A 17,419-nucleotide genomic window follows, 5' to 3' on the forward strand; every position below is an offset into this window, starting at 1 on the left:
CAGGTCTTCAAAGCTCTCGTCTGCCCACCGCCTGCTCTTACCCAGCAGACTCCCCTGTGGCCCCCTGTGCGGGTGGGCCGACTCACTTTCCCAGGCTGCATCTGTCCCCAGCACCGCGTGTCCTCACTGCCAGCCTCATGCCACTGAAGACCTTCCTCCCCCACCCCCCACAGAGATCGGTTCATTCAGGTTTGCTGTGACCCACAGGCCCAGCCGCAGGCCCTGTGGGATGGCTTTAAAATGGAGATCCCCAGGGGTGCCTGGGAGCTCAGTCGGTGAAGCGTCTGCTTTCCACTCAGGTCATGATCCCAGGGTCCTGGGATCGAGCCCCACATCAGGCTCCCGCTCAGCAGGGAGTCTGCTTCTCCCTCTGCTTCCCCCTACTTGTGCTCGTTCTCTCTCTCAAATAAATACATAAAGTCTTAAAAAAAATAAAATAAAATGGAGATTTCCGTCCTGAAAGTGAATGCTGGGTGCAGCTCCTTGACCACCGAAGGTGGCATGAGGGAGTCCCGAAAATGCCCCACCAGGGAGCCGCCGAGAGGCTCGCTCCTACTGCCTGGGCTCCTCCCTCAGTTTCCCCGTTTGTGCAGTGAGGGGATTGAGCTAGATCAGTGTTTCCCAAATATCAGCACCAGCTGTCTCTGCCAGTTTTTCACTTAAATAGATTTACTTACAACAACAACTCTATGCCACCAGCACTGATGGAAAACCAGTCTCTCTTGAAATAATTCAAAGGCAGCGACTACACTGCTTTTGTTGGCTTCCTTTTGTTTCATTGGTTTTCATTTTCCCTCTCATTTTGTTGATTTATTTTCGGAGTCCTATTATGAAAAAACAGTGTTGAAAACCAAGGCCCTGGAGAGCGGGTGCGAACGCTTCTTTTTTCCCAGGAGCCCTGCCCCTCCCCAACTGGGCCATGGTGGGGTCACGGGGGTAGAAGGCTTGCCACTCTTACCCCCCACAGGTCTGCCAGGGAAGGACCCCCCAGAGCAACCCCTGATCCTTCCTTCCCCCTCACAGGTCAGTCCTGGTTACAGGAGGTCATGGTAAGAACAGCTAGGGTCCATCAGAGTTCTGACCTGGAGGGCAAGACCTCCCTGCCTGAGGCCAGTCTCAGGAGCCCGGATGGCGGCCTTACCTGGGAGCTGGTACAGGTCTATGTGACCAGACTTGGAGGGGTGCAACTGTCCCGCAGCATAAGGGACCCGTGTCTGGCCGGTCAGAGCTGTGATGTTCTTGATGAGTTCAAGTGCCCTTGCTTCCCGCCCACCCACAACGTGTGGGAGACATGGCACTGGGGACAGGCCTTGGTGTCGCTTTTTTTTGCCAGCTGTGCCGGCAGCCTGGGTGGTGGACCTGGGGACAGTTGGGCATTGTGCCCCAGACCAGCTCAGACTCTGGCTCCTTCCACATCATGTCCTTGTAGATGCATACACCCATCCCACTGCCCTGGTCCCCAGCTGCACCTCAAGCTCCAAGCTCTGAAGTGGGGTCACCAGCTCCCAGTCCAGACCTGCCTTGGGGTGCCTGAGTCGACTGACCCAGACATCACTGCAACGCCACGCAGATCCGGGTAGCCATGGTAACAGTCAAGGTGTATGAAATGGGGTGTGTGTGTGCCTCTCCCGTGAAGCGGGGCAGGCATCGCCATTCCACTGACCACAAGCGAGGGTGTTGACCGATCGAGGACCCCGGTCCTAGCAATGACCAGCGGCATCTCTCCTGTGATCTTTGTGGCTTTCAGCTTGGTGACAAGTGATAGTTCAGTATCGATTGGAAATTGCTCTGCGCTGAATAGAACGTCAGTCCCATTGGATCATGAAACCTGCGTTGCCATCGGTATGAGCTTGGGCAGCACCCCTTCCCTCTCTCCTTCCCCACGCAAAGAGTGGGAGCGGTTTGGAGTTAGGGAGTAAGTTGATCTGTGTAGACAATGTATAGGATTATGGATATGATTAGGGCTCATTAGAGTCACAAGGAAGTCAGCTTCCTGGGCGGCATCTCGAGCCCTGTTTATTAACATGCCCCCCCAACTCGGATGCCATGTTTCGAAACAGCACGCCAGTGTTATGATTGTGATTACTGTTATTATTTGCGTGGCAGCATTTGGAAGCCCTTATTAAGTGATTCCCAATTGCCTCGGCATGACTGCACTATTATGGGGACTTAGGGACTAATTCAGTGTCTCTAGCACATACAGTGCCATAGGAGGAAGCCCCAGCTTCCGTTCCTCTGTGCAGATACTGGTTTTTCCATTTTGGACCCTTTTGTGATATGTTGAAGTGCTTTGATTCTTAAACCGGAGCCTGCTTTCAGGCGAGCTTCACCCCACCCTTTGTTCGTGGAGAGAAGTGATGGATTTTGCAGTCTGGAGGAATCCATCATTTTAGCTCCATCTGCTTGTTAGACGTCTCCAGTGTCTCTGATGTGACACTGTTTGGGGTTTTAGCATTTCATCACATCTCCCACCGGAGAGCCTGGGTGGATGGCAGGAGGAAGGGGGCAGGGTTTTCCACTTGTTTAAAGTTATTACTCTCCTGGGCTTGGGATGCTTATTTTTAAGAGACATTAAACCAAGAGAAAGGAATCTGAGAGTGACCCTCCCCCTATTCAGGGATGTTCCTTCTGTGTGCTGTTTGATTGCTCCCAGTGATGAGGCACTCACTGCTTAAAAAGGTAACCCATCCCATCAAAGCTCAGATCTGATTGTTGTTTTCTTCTTTCTTTGTGACCATGATCACACACCCCTCTGAGCTTTTGGAATTGTTCAGAACAAGTATGCTTACCTATTTGACAAACAAATATCTCATCATATCTTTGGGTTAAACATTCTCTGTTCCTTCTGTTTTTAGTTTGATGACAGTTTGCCTGGGGCAGCTTCATTTTCTTTTTAAGATTTTATTTATTTGAGAGAGAGCGAGAGAGAGCGCGCGCGTGCACACGAGGAGATGGGAGGGGCAGAGGGAGAGGGAGAAGCAGACCCCCGCTGAGTAGGGAGCCCAATTTGGGGCTCGATCCCAGGACCCTGGGATCATGACCTGAGCCGAAGGCAGACACTTAACTGACTAAGCCACCCAGGCTACCCAACCTGAGGCAGTTTCATACAAACGGCTCTAACTAGTCCAGACCCTCTTCTTCTGGGGGATCCTTTTGGATCCTGCCTGTGCACAGAACATGGGATGTGAGCTAGTCGTCTGTGCCTCAGCCAGTCCCCTCTCGTCTGCACTCTGTTAATAGATATTCCTTTAAGATTTTTTTTTAATACGCTTTTTTTTTTAAGATTTTATTTATTTATTTGACAGAGAGAGAGACAGCCAGCGAGAGAGGGAACACAAGCAGGGGGAGTGGGAGAGGAAGAAGCAGGCTCATAGCAGAGGAGCCTGATGTGGGGCTCGATCCCATCACGCCAGGATCACGCCCTGAGCCGAAGGCAGACACTTAACCGCTGTGCCACCCAGGCGCCCCTCCTTTAAGATTTTGCCACATGGTTGGTTACCAGCACTGATATGCATGCCCCCTCCCCAGCTATCATTTTTGGTTCAGGGGCTGCTCACCTCCCTAGCCCCAGAGAGGCATGTGATCAGTCAGATAACATCCTGGCCAAGCAGGGCACAGCCTCCCTCTGGCCAGTCAGAGCAGAGCATATTGTCTTCCCTTGCTGCTGCCCTGGGCTCTGGGATGAGCCTGGCCTATTGGTCCTCTTCTCATTGGTCCTCTTTGCTGGGATGATGCAGGCCTGTGGTCCCCACCTCCAGAGGGCATGAAGTAGGACCCTCCCCGCCCTTGCCTTCTCGTTTCCTTCAACCAAGAAACTTCCTTTTCCATGTAAGCCGTCTTGAGTAGGTTTTCTGAGATTTGCACCTAAGAAACGTCCTAAGACACTTAGTGTTTCAGGGCACACCCTTCAGCGTCGCTTCGGATTTGCACATAGATTCTGTGCAGCCAAGATGCGCAGCAGAAGACTTTAAATAAAAATCCCAGCCAGCATGATTTTTATTCCCAGAAGCACATCTTGCAGATGGTGGCCAGGAAAGGATCTGGAAGGAGAGTGTATCTGTCCCCCGCAGGCGTGTTGATATCCACTGCCAGTTTAAGGGATGGTTCTTTAACGCTGGGGCCCCTGATCTGATCTTCCTTCGGGGGGAAAATTAGGAGCTGCGAGAGACACGTCCAAGCAAACAGAGCCCACTGACACCTGAAGAAGCATCTTTATGAGTGTAAACCAGATTAATTCAATCTAGCCTTATTTAAATATCTTAAAGCTCAAAACAGGTTTATCTCAGAGGAGAAAAAGAGAACACTATATGGAGACTTGAGTTATTATAATATTTTAGGTAGGTTACCAGGGGGCATCAATTATTACATTGCCATTGGCCTTTTACTACACTAACTTTATTACCTTTATCTGGATTTATATAGCATTTGATAGAGTTTATATCGCTAGATGCATAAAAAACATTTGAATGTGTTCATAGCTTTGTATCTGAGTGTGCCCCATAGAAGGGCTAATAAATTATAAAGCAATCTATCACTTCTGCTTAAAGGTATAAACCCAGTTGATTCAGGCTGCTTTATTTATGTGCTGGCTTGTGCTCTAGACTGCTGTTTTTTTGTGGGAAGGAGTGTCGTTACAGGGAGGGGGGCAGAAGTGGGGGAACGTCTGCCCAGAAGTTGTTATAGTGAATCATAGACTTGTACCACATTCAACTCCTGCCTCTGCCCGTTCCTGCTTCCCCTTCCTTCCTTCCATAGCCTGTCAAGGGTGAGTGCAAACGTCCTGCACTCCTACCTCTATTTCTGTCTCCTTCTCCTTGGCCTGGGACACCTCCCTCTTGTTAACTGCGTGCCTGACCCCCAGACCAGTAACCACTGGTTTAGGGCAAAGGTGAGGTCTGTGCGGTGCTGAGTCCCTTCCCTTATGAGCTGTGTGGCTTGAGGGTGGACTCGAGGGAGGGGGTCCATAGCCCCTCGGGGCTTATTTTTCTGGGTCTGTAGGGATCGGTAATACTTGTCCCACCCTTTCCCATCCGCAGACCCCAGGATCTGAAAGGGTCTTACAGGTGACAGCTGCAAGGCTTCCCTTAGCTCAGTGGTTTTCATGCTGGGGGTGCATCAGAGTCACCTGGAGGGCTGATAAAACATCTGCTGGGTCCCACCCTAGAGTTTCTGACTCAGTAGGTCTAGGGTGGGTCTGAGAATTTGCATTTCTGATAAGTTCCCAGATGCTGTTGATGCTGCTGGTTTGGGGACCATCCTTGGAGAACCACTGAGTTAAACAGAAGGAAAGTCCACACAAGGGCAGGAGCTGTTAGATCTTTCTTTGAACCATATTGTTGAGGAATTGTCCAGAAAGTTTATCTATGGAGCGTGATTAGGTTGGGGTGGGACACAGAATGCTCTCTCCCACATAATCACCAACCAGATGCCACTAGGGGCTGATTTTGCTATGAGATGGTTATGAGGGTGAAGAGGAGGTAATAGTTACTGTGTCTCTCAGACGTGTGCTTGCAAATGTAACTGTCCCTGACATTTTGAAGCGGTTTGACAGCTGTCTTCAAGCCTTGCATGACTGACTGGATTAGGGGTCTGTAGGACCCTTTCACATCCTGTGGTCTGAAAATGGGAAGAGGTGGGGCAGGAACCATGATCCCCGTGTCCCAGAAAAACAAACCAGGGAGGTTGTGTGTGACTCTCCAGCCCTGGGCCACACAGCTCACAGGGGACTCAGTGGCAGCTAGAGCTCACCTTTGCCCTACACCGGCGGTTACCAGGCTGGGGGCCAGGCAGGTGGTTAATGAGACGGAGATGTCTTAGCTCAGGGTGCTACTGGAGAATGCTGTCGGCCGGGCGGCTCCAGCAGCAGACGTGTTTCTCACCGTTCTGGAGGCTGGCTGCCCTGGATCAGGGCTCCAGCATGGCCAGGTTCTCGGGGACGCTTCTTTTTCTGGCTGGCAGATGGCCACCTTCTCACTGTGTCCTCATAGGATGGAGAGCAGAGAGAGGAAGCAAGCTCTTACAGGGAGGCTTATCCCATTGGTGAGGGCCCACCTCATGGTATAATCCGCTCCCAAAGGCCCCACTGCCTGATATCATCACACTGGGGGTTAGGATGTCAGCATATGACTTTTGGGGACAGATAAACATTGAGTTTGTGAAAATGAGGTGTTGAGGTTGGGTTTCTAGGAAGCAGACTCTCAGGCAGAGCTTGGAGTACAGGATGTCTAGTTGGGGGTGTGTCCCATTCACGGCCCCGGCCCCATCAGTCATTGGCTGGGCAATGGGCCCATGCAAGTGGGCATGACCTTGGGCTCTGTGAACCCCACACTCATAGGAGCTGGGGCAACAAGGCCCATGGGGGGCTGATCTGGCTGGTGCATCTCTGTGTCCGCTACGGGAGGGGGGATCTGGGTGGTGTGCCCCCATGTGAGAGGTATAGATGAGGTCTCTGATGAGCAGTCTTGGTATTTCAGAAGCCTGTAGGAAACTGGCTCATTTGCTTGCAGTAACTCCCCACTGCATAAGGAAAATGTCAAGTACTTTTGCTTTAGGTGGAAATAGTTACCTTGAAGTTCTGTCTTGTGTTTATCAGACCTTCTCTGGAACCTCTGATGCCCTGGTCTTGGGTCCTGCTGATCTCCCACCCTCGTCCTGTCCCTTCCCCTCTCCTGTCCCCGAGTCTGGGGAACGTGTGCCATCTCCAGGAGGGAAGCTTTGCTCTTACTCATTACCTATTCCTTCAAATCTTCTGTCTAAACACTGGAGTACTTAGTGTGCCCCAAGAGGCTCAGGCTTTTGAAACTCAAAAACCGAGCATCCATTCTTTTTTTCAGCTGTCTCTGGGTCCCTCCTTCCCCGAGGCAATGAACACAGAAGGCCCAGAGGATTGGATGGGAGAGGAGCTGAGAGCAACGAGGACACAGTGGGCCCAGTGAGCGTACAATTTACATTTCAAAAACACCATCCCATCTTTTCCTAAGAATGTAGGTGTTGGGTGTGGTGTGGTAAGGGGATCCATGGGGCCCTGGGAAGAGACAAGGACAAGGCTCGGAAGGAATACTTTGAGTATGCTCACAGGCCCCAATGGGGGGATCACCACATCCCTTGTGGGGCCGTAGGAGAAGCACCAGGGTGCTCAGGAGACAGACAGGAGCAAGGAGAAAGCCTAGGCCAGGCCTTTAGCAGGTTTCTGTGGGAAAGGCAAGACGGCAGAGTAAACCACTTAGCGTTGGCTAGTTGGAAGAATTCCCGGGGGCCTCTAGTAGCCTGGCACCTGGTCCCGGGGTAATTTAGGGCAGGGACAGTATTCACTGGGTGTGTGGGAGGCAGATGAGGAGGTGGTTGGGGTTGTCGACTCATGCTGGTTGGTTCGGGTGTGAAAGGGGTGCTCCTGGGAAGGTTGTGCTTCTCTGTAGGAGTCAGCTAGCCCTGGGAAGGGCAGCCTCTCCCTCGGTCTATAGGACTCCCAAATCCAGAGCATGGAATATATAGAAAATAAGAAACTGTACCTAATATCAGTGGCCCTGTCATGAGTGGGTGCCAAGCAGACAGATACCGTGGTTACTGAGAAAGCACAGTTAAACACACCTGTACTCATGATCCTGCAGGGCCCAGCCTGAGGTCTGCTGGGAGAGCGGCCTCGGCTGTCCTCGCCCTTTACTTCCTGGAAATCTGGGTCTCCATCCATTCCCCTCCGAAGACCACAACTTGCCAACAACTCCCAAGGTGACCTTCAGCATTTCCTACTCGAATGCCTCCATCTCCTTATTTGATTTTGTAGTAACATTTAATGAGATTTCTCTGTCTACAAAGAAGAGATCATTTCCAACAACTGCTCATTTAGTACTAAGTGCAGTAGCAATGCTCAGGAGTGAGTGGGGCCCCCTCTGATATCTGTAATTCCACACTGCTGGTTTCAGCCGATTTCAATAGGCCATAGGTGTCTTCCTGGGCCTGGCCGGGCAGTTTCAGGATTCAGTGACGCAGAGGAGGGACTTGCCGCTTCAAACGTGGTGCGTCTGGCTCAGAAAGTGAGAGTGGTTTTGGAAATAGCAAAAAGTAGCCTTAATTTGGGTAGAATCAGGCTAGTTTTAAAATTCAGTATTAAATACTGTGGAAAAGCATTGGAGAAAAGACGAGCTGGTTGGAAATGTATTTTGTGACTTGAGATTTTTCATCAGGGATGGGCTTTAAGATGCAATTGTACCCGGGGCCCTTGCTGGAAGCAGTTATTTGAGCCTTTAAACCAGGGATTGCAAACAGAGATACCTGCAGGGCTTAGGGAATAAGGGTTACTGGAGGGAAGCAGGCTGAGTGTAAGAAATTCGCTGTACCCTGCTTATCTTTTAATTCTTCTTTTGATAGGAACTTGGGTACAGAGAAACCTAACTATAGGAAAAACAACATTGCAAGCTTGATGAGGCAACTGATACCCAGATTCAGGGTTGATGGGCAATAGGGAGTGGAGAGGTCTGTGGCATGCTGCTGTCCACATGTTCCAGATAAAAGAGAGGGCGACAGCTCAGCCCTAGCTGATCGTATTCATGTGGGAATATGGGCCTGATGTTGTCAGAGTTGATTTTCCCAGAAAGGCCATACTTTTGGATTTTCATGTGAGACCTATTGATTTTATAATATTAACAATTCCAATTAAAAAATAGGTGGGCAAAACAAAAGAACAGCAACAGCAGTTAGAACACATTTGGGCACCATGTTGGATCTGAGGCCTTTATTTGTTTAAGTAATCTCTATGCCCAAGGTAGGGCTCGAATTCAGGACCCCAAGATCAGGAGTGGCATGCTCTCCTGACTGAGCTAGCCAGTTGCCCCCAGTCTAAGGCCTTTATATATTATCTCAAGTTTTCTAAAATTTGCAGCTGAAAGGATTTCTAAGTCTTGCTAAATTCAACCTGTTACCTCATTAGGACAGTTATTTGTGTGGCCTTCTTACAGAGAGCCATTCTTCTGACAGCTGGTGCACCCACTACCTAATGAGATGGGATTTCCCACTGTTGACTGGCCAGAGTTGGAAGGAATTCTTTTGGGTGGTAAGGAATGGAAACCAAGGCAAACCCAAATGAGTCTTGGAAAACCATAGGGTAGAATGCAGCCAGCTGGACCTCCGGACGGGACTGGAGTCAGGAAATGTGAAGTCACCAGAATCCCTTTCTCTTTGCCTTGCTTCTCTCTGCACACTGGCTTTCCTTTTCTCTCTAGGGAATGTTTTCCTCCTGCTCTCCAGCCCCCATGGTGGGGTATGGTCACCTCATAGCTTCCTCCTTTAGGTACTTCTGTTCCAGCCTACCACAGAGACCCACACTCTGTGTGTCTCGTTCTTAGTGCCACAGGCCTGGGAGGGGGGATCTGACTGGCTCGCCTGGAGTCAGGTGTCCGGCGCTGGTCCCATCAGCTATGGCCAGGGGTCAGGTGGCACGGAACAAGGAGGGCTCCTGAACAGCACTGGCGGACTGCATGCTGGGATTATGTGTGTGACTCCCAGAACGGCCCGAATAGTTTAAAGCCTCATAGAACTACTTTTCAGAACGGCCAGGAGCCCCAGAAAGTGTCAGTACGATTCCGTGGAGCTTAACTTTGTTTCAGGGTGATTTTTTTTCATCCTGTCTCCCATGGAGGCGCACAGAGACACACCCGCCCACTGCTGCAGAGCCGTCTCCCCGACTGTCTGCCTCCTGGCTTGATGTTCGCAGCCCTTCCGCCTGAGTCCTGAACAGTAAGCTCCTAACGTCCTCCTGGGCCCTGGGTGCGCCCTCCGGAAGAGCTTTCATTGGCCAAAGGTTTCTTGAAATGTATTATCTGATCCCGTCTCAGCCTTGGGGATGGTTGTACAAATAGCAGCGTTCCTCAGAACTCAAAGAAGTTCAACTAGAAGATGAAAGCAGTCCCCCCCCCCCCCCCCGCCAAGTCTGCTTGCTCTGTGTCTGGAGTCTCGTGGAGCTCGGAAGGAGTGGCCTGCCTCTGCTGTGAGATGTGAGATGCGAGATGTGAATGTGAGCTGTCTGAGTTTGAAGAATCCGTCTGGCATCGCCAAGGAGCTTGGCAGGGAAATGCCCCCCTGGCTGAGGCCGCCTCTGACCCCCTCCTCCCCAGGCAGATTTAAACCCCTGCCTCCATGTTCCCTCGGCGCTGCGGCATCCTCTTAGGATAGCTGTGACCCTGCAGGAGCACGGTCATTCAAGTTCACAGTTACGGAGCATGCGCTAGGAGTCCCTAACAAGGAGTGGCTGGTTTCTTGTCCAGAATGTGCTAATCACATAACGATAATGACTATTTATTGAACACAGTTCCAAGCATGTTTCTTCCATCACTTCATTTTCTCTCCTAACAATAACCTGGAGTTGATCATTCCCTCCATTCTAGAGTCCCAGAAAGGTAAAAGGACATGCTCAAGGTCACCTGGCCAAGAAGTGCCGGGACTGGGATCTGAACCTGTCTGCTCGTGGCGTGGCTCTCCTCTAACTTCCTGTTCGTTCTTGTTGCTGCGGGTCTCGGCCCACAGGAGGGGCTTGATGGAAGTAGGTGAAGGAGAGGAACAAGAAAGCAAGGAATAGCAAGACCCCAAACTTGCAGACAGTACCAGGGGGCATCTTTGGGAGAATTCCTGAAGGGAACTCGGACCAGGTTCTGTGCTTAAGTTAAATGGGAGGCTCCAAGAAGCAGTAAAAGACAAGTTTCCTTGAGGTTTTTGCTTTGTAAGTGTGTTCGTTTTGTTTGCCAGCCGAGCGAACTGACAGCTTTGCCTGGGGGGGGGCCTCCTCACCCGTGACTGCGGAGGACTGGCGGAGATTGTCCTTTCCCCCCCCAGACGCCGGGATCAGAGATGGACGTGCATTCTCCCATCCTGGGGCTTGGGAATGTGCCCACACAGCCTCTTCCTAAGCGACGGGGACTGTGGCGAGCAATGGGCAGGGAGTCCTCATCCTCTTTGATTTGGTAGAGCATGTAGAAAGTGGGGCGCAGGCGAGCACGTTGTTTTGGGGGTGCAGAATTCCCTGTGCGGCTTTGCTCAGAACCCCGGGGGTGGCGGGGGGCGGGGGAGAGGGCTGCAGCTTGCAGAGCACACTTTGTGAGTGTGAGTGCGGGGGCGTGTGTGAGTGACTGGGTGTGGGATTGTGAGCGTGTGAGTGTGTGCGCGTAGGTTGTGAAGCCACAGTTGCCCACGGGGGCGGCATGGCTGTGCTGTATGCTTCAGGCAATTATCAGTTCTCTCTCTGATTCTGTTCAAGGTGACTGTCAAAAATCCACAGAAGACTCTCCTAATGAAATGGAAAAGTGTGCAAATTTATCCTCCTGCATACAGATGCCTTTTCTTTTTATCTCCCAATAATTGCTCCCTTAGGTTCAGCTGCTTGATATTAAAGGGTCTTTTCTTGTTCGACAATTAGTGGAAACAGTCCACCTTGCGTGCTTCCTGGAGTCTGGACCTCGGAGGCTGGCCGGCAGGGACTGGGGGCCCGGAGTGAGGTCTCGCCCTTCCCCTGCCTTTCCCTTTTTGTCTTATTTATTTTTATCTTAACGCAGTGGTTTGAACGCAGGTGAAGTGAGATGTTCTTGAGAGTGGATCTATCTGAGGGAAACATAACATCTTTCAACAAGTAAAGATGAAAAAGATAGTTCTGGAAGCACATGTTCTGGTTGACGTTGTCACCACGACTGCTCGTGAATGTGATGGAACGAGGCTCTGATGCCAGGGAACAATTAGCAGATGCACCTGGGCCCTGGTTTAGGCTTCTGTTGTCAACCTTGATCACTGAGTTTTAAGTCATCCAATTGTGTATGTGTGGTTTTTTTCTTAAAGCTGCATTTGAATTTCTCCTGTCTTGGATTTCACAGAAGTGATTCTGGGTCAGTCAGTTCATTCATGTCCTGGCACCTGTCATCGAACCCCGAAGATCTCGCTGCTGCTGAAAAATGATTAGCTTCCACTGCAAGGAGGGGGAGGGCAGCTTCAGGAATTCACTGCTCTTTTTTCTGTGACAGCCATGCTAGGAAATGGGGAGGTGGTTTGAAATTACAATGGAGTTTCTAAAAGAGGGGGTGTGTCAGTCCCCAGGATTCACATAGATTGAATACAACCTCACTGAAGGAAAAGCAAAAGCATCAGCTCTGCTTGAAGGAAGGTCGGGCGTGTGGAGTGGCCACAAAGCTTGTTTTTAGGGTTTATTGTCCATTATCTTGGAAGATGAAAACTTTGATGTAGGGCTGAGGTTGGCCAAATCTGGCCCCCAGCTTGTTTTTGTAAATAAAGTTTTATTGGAACACAGCCATGCCCATTCCTTTACCTATGATCTGCAGTTGCTTCCCAAGCTACCAAGGTAGAGTTGAATAGATGTGACAGGCAAAGCCTAGAATATTCCTTCCTGGTTCCCCTCTGTTAGGGGGTGACACTCTCTAACCTTTCCAGAGGACTGCTTGTTTACCTTTGTTTCACCTCTCCTGGGCAACTTGTCTGTCCTCCTCAGGTGAGCAGGTGAGAGAGCTGGACACTCTTTTGTGCTGGGATCTCTGCTTCTTGCAGTTCTGACAAGAGGTTTTTAGGGCAGAAGTTGGAGATCTTTGTCGTCATCAGGCCTGGGGTTAATTAGAAACCGTAGTTTTTGTGGGTAAAAGATGAGTCAAATAGCAGCAGTGTCACATGGCTCAACCTTCTGCTTGTGCACTTTATATCTAGAGGCTCCCCATTTTTGCCAAACGTCGGTGGAGGAGGAATCCACTGCCGAGCTGGCTTTTCTCTGCACTATTTAATCTCTGCTCTTGCTTCTCTAAACATAAAGGGGTTCTGTGTGTCTGGGTTTGGCATCTGCCACCAGGTGGGGTGTTCGCAGAGCTGAGGGTGGTAGCTGTGGGTGTGTGGGGTGCTTCTGGGGGATGCTGTGTTGCCAGGGGCTGGATCTGCTTTCTTGGGTGGTGCGGTGGGCCGAAACATCCCTCTCCCTCCCAAGATGATTCTCATTCCTGGGACCTATGATTGTTCCTTTACCCAACAAAGACTTTATCGATGTGATTAAGTTAAAGATTTTGAGATGGGGAGATTATCCTGGGTTATGCAGGTGGGCCCTCAATCCCATCACAAACAAGTGTTTGGGGCCCCAGCAGAGCCTGGAGTGATGCGGCCTCGAGGCGAGGAACGTGTGCAGCCGTCTGAAGTTGGGAGGTTTTCCCCAAGAATCTCTGGAGGTAGTGGAGCCCTGCCAACACCTCGACTTCAGTGCAGTGTGGTAATTTTGGACTTTTTTGGCCTTTGGAATTAAGAGAATAAATGTGTGTTATTTTAAGCCACCAAGTTTGTTGTACCACAAGGTGTCTCAGCCGCCATAGGACATTAATACTGTGGTTTTCAAACTGAATGCGTTCGCCATTGTTTCCCTCTTAAGTTGTTCAGGAAATATTTCCTGAGAGCCTTGCGTGTGCCAGGCACTGTTGAAGGGGTATGTACAGAATGCACCGTTCCTGCCTCATGGAATGTCGCACTTAGCGCACAAGGCAGACAGTCAACGATTATATGAGATGGTTTCACACAGTGGTAAGTGCTCTATTCCAGGTACTCTGCTGCATAAGAAATTATCTCCACACTAGTGCCTCACAGCAACCATTTAATTACGTTACCAGATTCTGCAGGTTGGGAATTTGGCCAGAGCACAGTGGGGATGACTGTTCTGTCCCACAGTGTCTGTGGCCTCAGCCGAGAAGCCTCAGAGGGTGGGGGTGACTTGATGGCTGAGGGCAGGAATCACTGACAGCTCTCTCACTCACATGTCTGGCCCCTGGGCTGGGATGATCTGAAGACCAGGACTGCTGGTCACAGTATCTTCATGTAGCCTCTGCGTGTGATTGGGCTTCCTTTCGACATGGCAGCCTGAAGCCTCCAAGTGCAGGAAGCTGCATGCGTGGCCTTGGAAGACCCTGCCTCCAAAGTCACATTGTCTCACTTGTGCCGCACTATGCTGGTTAAAGCAGACACAGGCCCACCCAGCTTGAAGGTGGGGGACATAGACCACCCCCTCGGTGGAAGGAATGACACGGTTACATTGTAGAAGAGCGTGTGGGATGGGAAATGATATTGCCGCCTTCACTGGAAAACAGTGTGAAGATGATACAACAGGACAATGGGAAAGATAGTGACTGGATTGTGGTGGCTACTCTAGATTGGATGGTCAGCACAGCCCTTTCTGGAAGGTGACATTTAACTTTAGTTCTGAATGGGGAGAGGGAGCCAGCCTTGGCAAGACCCAGGAGGAAGACCTGCCCAGGCTGGGGGCCATATTCATGTCCTTAACAAACCCATGCTATGGGCATTGACCAATCGGCAGGAGCACCTTGGCCATTTGGAATGGAGGCCTACTGTGTGCTGTGAGGGTGACTGCAGGCGATGCCCCATGTGGAGAGAAGAGCAAGGGCAAAGTCCCTGCCGTGGGAATGAACTCTGCCTCCCCTCATCTGTCACCTCTTTGTCCTATTTCATTGCCTTCTTTGCAATCCACTTTCTGAAATTACCCTTCAAAATATATTTTTTTATTTTTAAACATTTTTATTAAATTTTTAAAAGATTTTATTTATTTATTTGAGAGAGAGAGAGTGCAAGAGAGAGCACAAGCAGGGAGGAGGGGCAGAGAGAGAAGCAGGCTCCCACCAGGCAGGGAGCCTCACACGGGGCCCCATCCCTGAACCCTGAGATCATGACTTGAGCTGAAGGCAGACACTTCACCGACTGAGCCCCCCAGCGCCCCTTAATTTTATTTTTTTAAGTAGGCTCCACACACAACATGGGGTCTGAACTACGACCCAGAGATCAGGAGTCACATGCTGTAGCGCCGAGCCAGCGGGCGCCCTGAAATTACCTTCATTTTCCACTTGTTGATGCTTTGCTTTCCCCCACTAAATTAAATCCATGGGAATGGATTCCTCGTCTTTCTTGGAGCCTGAGTGATCGGCATAAAACAAGGTGTCAGGTGAAGATTTGTTGGCTGAATGGTGTCTTCCAGAGTGGGCACACCTCCCGGCATGGGGCTGCCTGGCATAGAGTTTTTCCTTGATTCTGATGTGTGTAGCTGCAGTAATTGTCTCAAGATTAAGTAATTAGAGAAAAGCTCAAGAATGTTCTCCACGTTCTGGACAATGGAAATTCGTCACTGGGTCGAATTGGACCCAGTAATGATGCTACTCGTATGGGCCATTGGTCTTTTAAATGAAATTCTCTTTCCTTGGTTTGAAAAATACTCCAAGAATCAGGAGTGAACCAAGCCTAAGGAATCCCTCGTAAATGGTTCCTGTAATTAATCCCCTGGGACTCGTCGGCAGTGGCATCGTGTCCATTACTTACGTGCAGAAATAAAGATAAATGTGCCTGGATAATAGCCCTGGGAAGGCATAAATCTTGCTTGTTTATGGGGGAAGGCAGCCCACGAGGACTTGTCACTGTGATCCAGGTTCCGTTCGATTTATGAGCACACGCATGCTGGTAGGAGCTGAGATTTAGAATCAGAATGTTACAAGAAAAGACGGGTGTGTCCAGCCATCCTTGTGGCTTCGGGCTGAGTTGTCTGCGGCGCCACTGTCCTCAAGAAGGACTTCTCGGAGCCACAGACATTGTGTTTTGCTTATGAATGAGCTGGGGATGCAGGTTAATTTGGTAGAAGCTGCTGATGCCCATGGAAGACATTGTGTTAACCAAGACAGAACTATGACACACATCAGAGCGGACGTTGGTGTCTGGGGACGCGTTTCATTTGGTCATTTGCCATCATGCATTGACACGTTGGTTCGTGTTTACTGAATTCCTGCTGTGTGCAAGCCTCGTGCTAGAAGCTGCAAGTCTTTCAAAGTGGTCTTGTAGCCGGGACACACGCAGGGAGGGGTCCAAGAGCAGCTGGCTCTGGGGCCCCCAACAGACCAGGTTCGGCCCCTCCCCACTGACAGAACGCAAAGGCAGAGGCAGAAGTGGTGGTGAAACAGGAAAGAAGTTTATTTCAGCGAGGCCAGCACTGGGACGATGGTGGACTAGTGTCTCAAAGACCATCTTCAAAATGCTGATGATAATTCCAGGTTTATATAAGGAAAATGTGGGACAAAGGTGGGGTGCGTGAAGGTCAAATCAGTCACTGTCTTGGAGTCAGTCATGGATGTGGGGGGGCTCTTGCTGGCTCAAAGCAATCCTTGTTGCTTGAGGGAGTAGTTTGGGTTCCCATCAGGGGATGCTCTACCCTCAGGGTCCTCCGTCTCAGCCAAGAGGCAAGCTGGAGAGGAGAACCCAATGAAAATGTTTGAGGTCAAAATGGAGGCAGCCAAGGTCCTCCTTCGGTCTCAGGAGCATCTCCCTACCTGGATTGCATCCAGCGATTCCCAGACTGCTGTTACTTCCCAACCGCCTTGTCACCACGTGCCGACCCCGCTATGACTTCTTAATATTTACCTTTATTTATTTATTTTTTTTGGTTTTTTTTTTTTTTTTTTAATGATTTTTTATTATATTATGTTAGTCACCATACAGTACATCCCCGGTTTCCGATGTAAGGCTCGATGATTCATTAGTTGTGTATAATATTTACCTTTAAACCGACCTCCTTGTTTTGGAACGTAGGTGGCACGTTTAGCCCTGTCCTCAGTTGTAAATCTTATTGGTTTGTTCGTCCAGTCTGTTAGTCTGTTAGGTCAGTTCTCTTTCTTTCTAACTCATGTTACGATAAATCTAAGTGTGAAAATGTCCCTCGTTTACCACCTAAAATAACGTTGTGTCCCACCCTGTCGCCTTCCCTACCACTGTCGTTTGCCTAAGTCACTTCGAGAAACAAAATGTTCGCTTGGGCTGAATTTACTTTGGCAACCCTGTGAAACTTGGAACTTTTTCCCATTGTTTCCTGGGATGGCACATTTTACGTATGTGTCACCTTGGCTGAGGCTATGGGATGCCCTGAGAGCTGGTAAAGCATTATTTTCGGATATGTCTGTGAGGGTGTTTCTGGAAGAGATTAACATTTGAACAGGTGAACTGAGTAAAATTGCCGTCCCCAGTGTGGGCGCGCATCTTTTAATCCATGAGGGCCCGAATAGGAGGAAAGGTGGAGGAAGGGCGAATTCGCCCTCTCTGCTTCAGCTGGGACATCCATCCTTTTCTGCCCTGGGACTTCGATGGTTCTCAAACGTTTGGACTCAGACTGGGTCTTAAAGCATTGTCTCCCCTGGTTCCCAGACCCTTGAGCTTGGACCAGAATGACACCATCCACTTCCCTGGGCCTCTGGCTTGCTGACGGCGATTGGAGAGCTTCTCAGTCTCCATAATCACATGAGCCGATCTCTTTCCGTATATCTGTACATCTCCTTCTGGTGTTTTTCTCTGGAGAACCCTAACACAATCCCCAGTGAGAGGTTTCTGGCCCAGGTGTTTTAGGGCAAATACAGGTCTTAAG

At 50.1% G+C, this 17,419-nt stretch overlaps 1 protein-coding gene across 1 annotated transcript in view; it reads left to right on the forward strand.

The window, feature by feature from the left end:
* TMEM132B (transmembrane protein 132B) overlaps positions 1–17,419 on the forward strand; it is a 356,834-nt gene that overhangs the window by 52,466 nt on the left and 286,949 nt on the right. The gene's annotated exons all lie outside the window — the stretch shown is intronic.

Source organism: Ursus arctos, unplaced genomic scaffold (genome assembly GCF_023065955.2).
Source record: "Ursus arctos isolate Adak ecotype North America unplaced genomic scaffold, UrsArc2.0 scaffold_34, whole genome shotgun sequence".
Classification (NCBI taxonomy): domain Eukaryota; kingdom Metazoa; phylum Chordata; class Mammalia; order Carnivora; family Ursidae; genus Ursus; species Ursus arctos.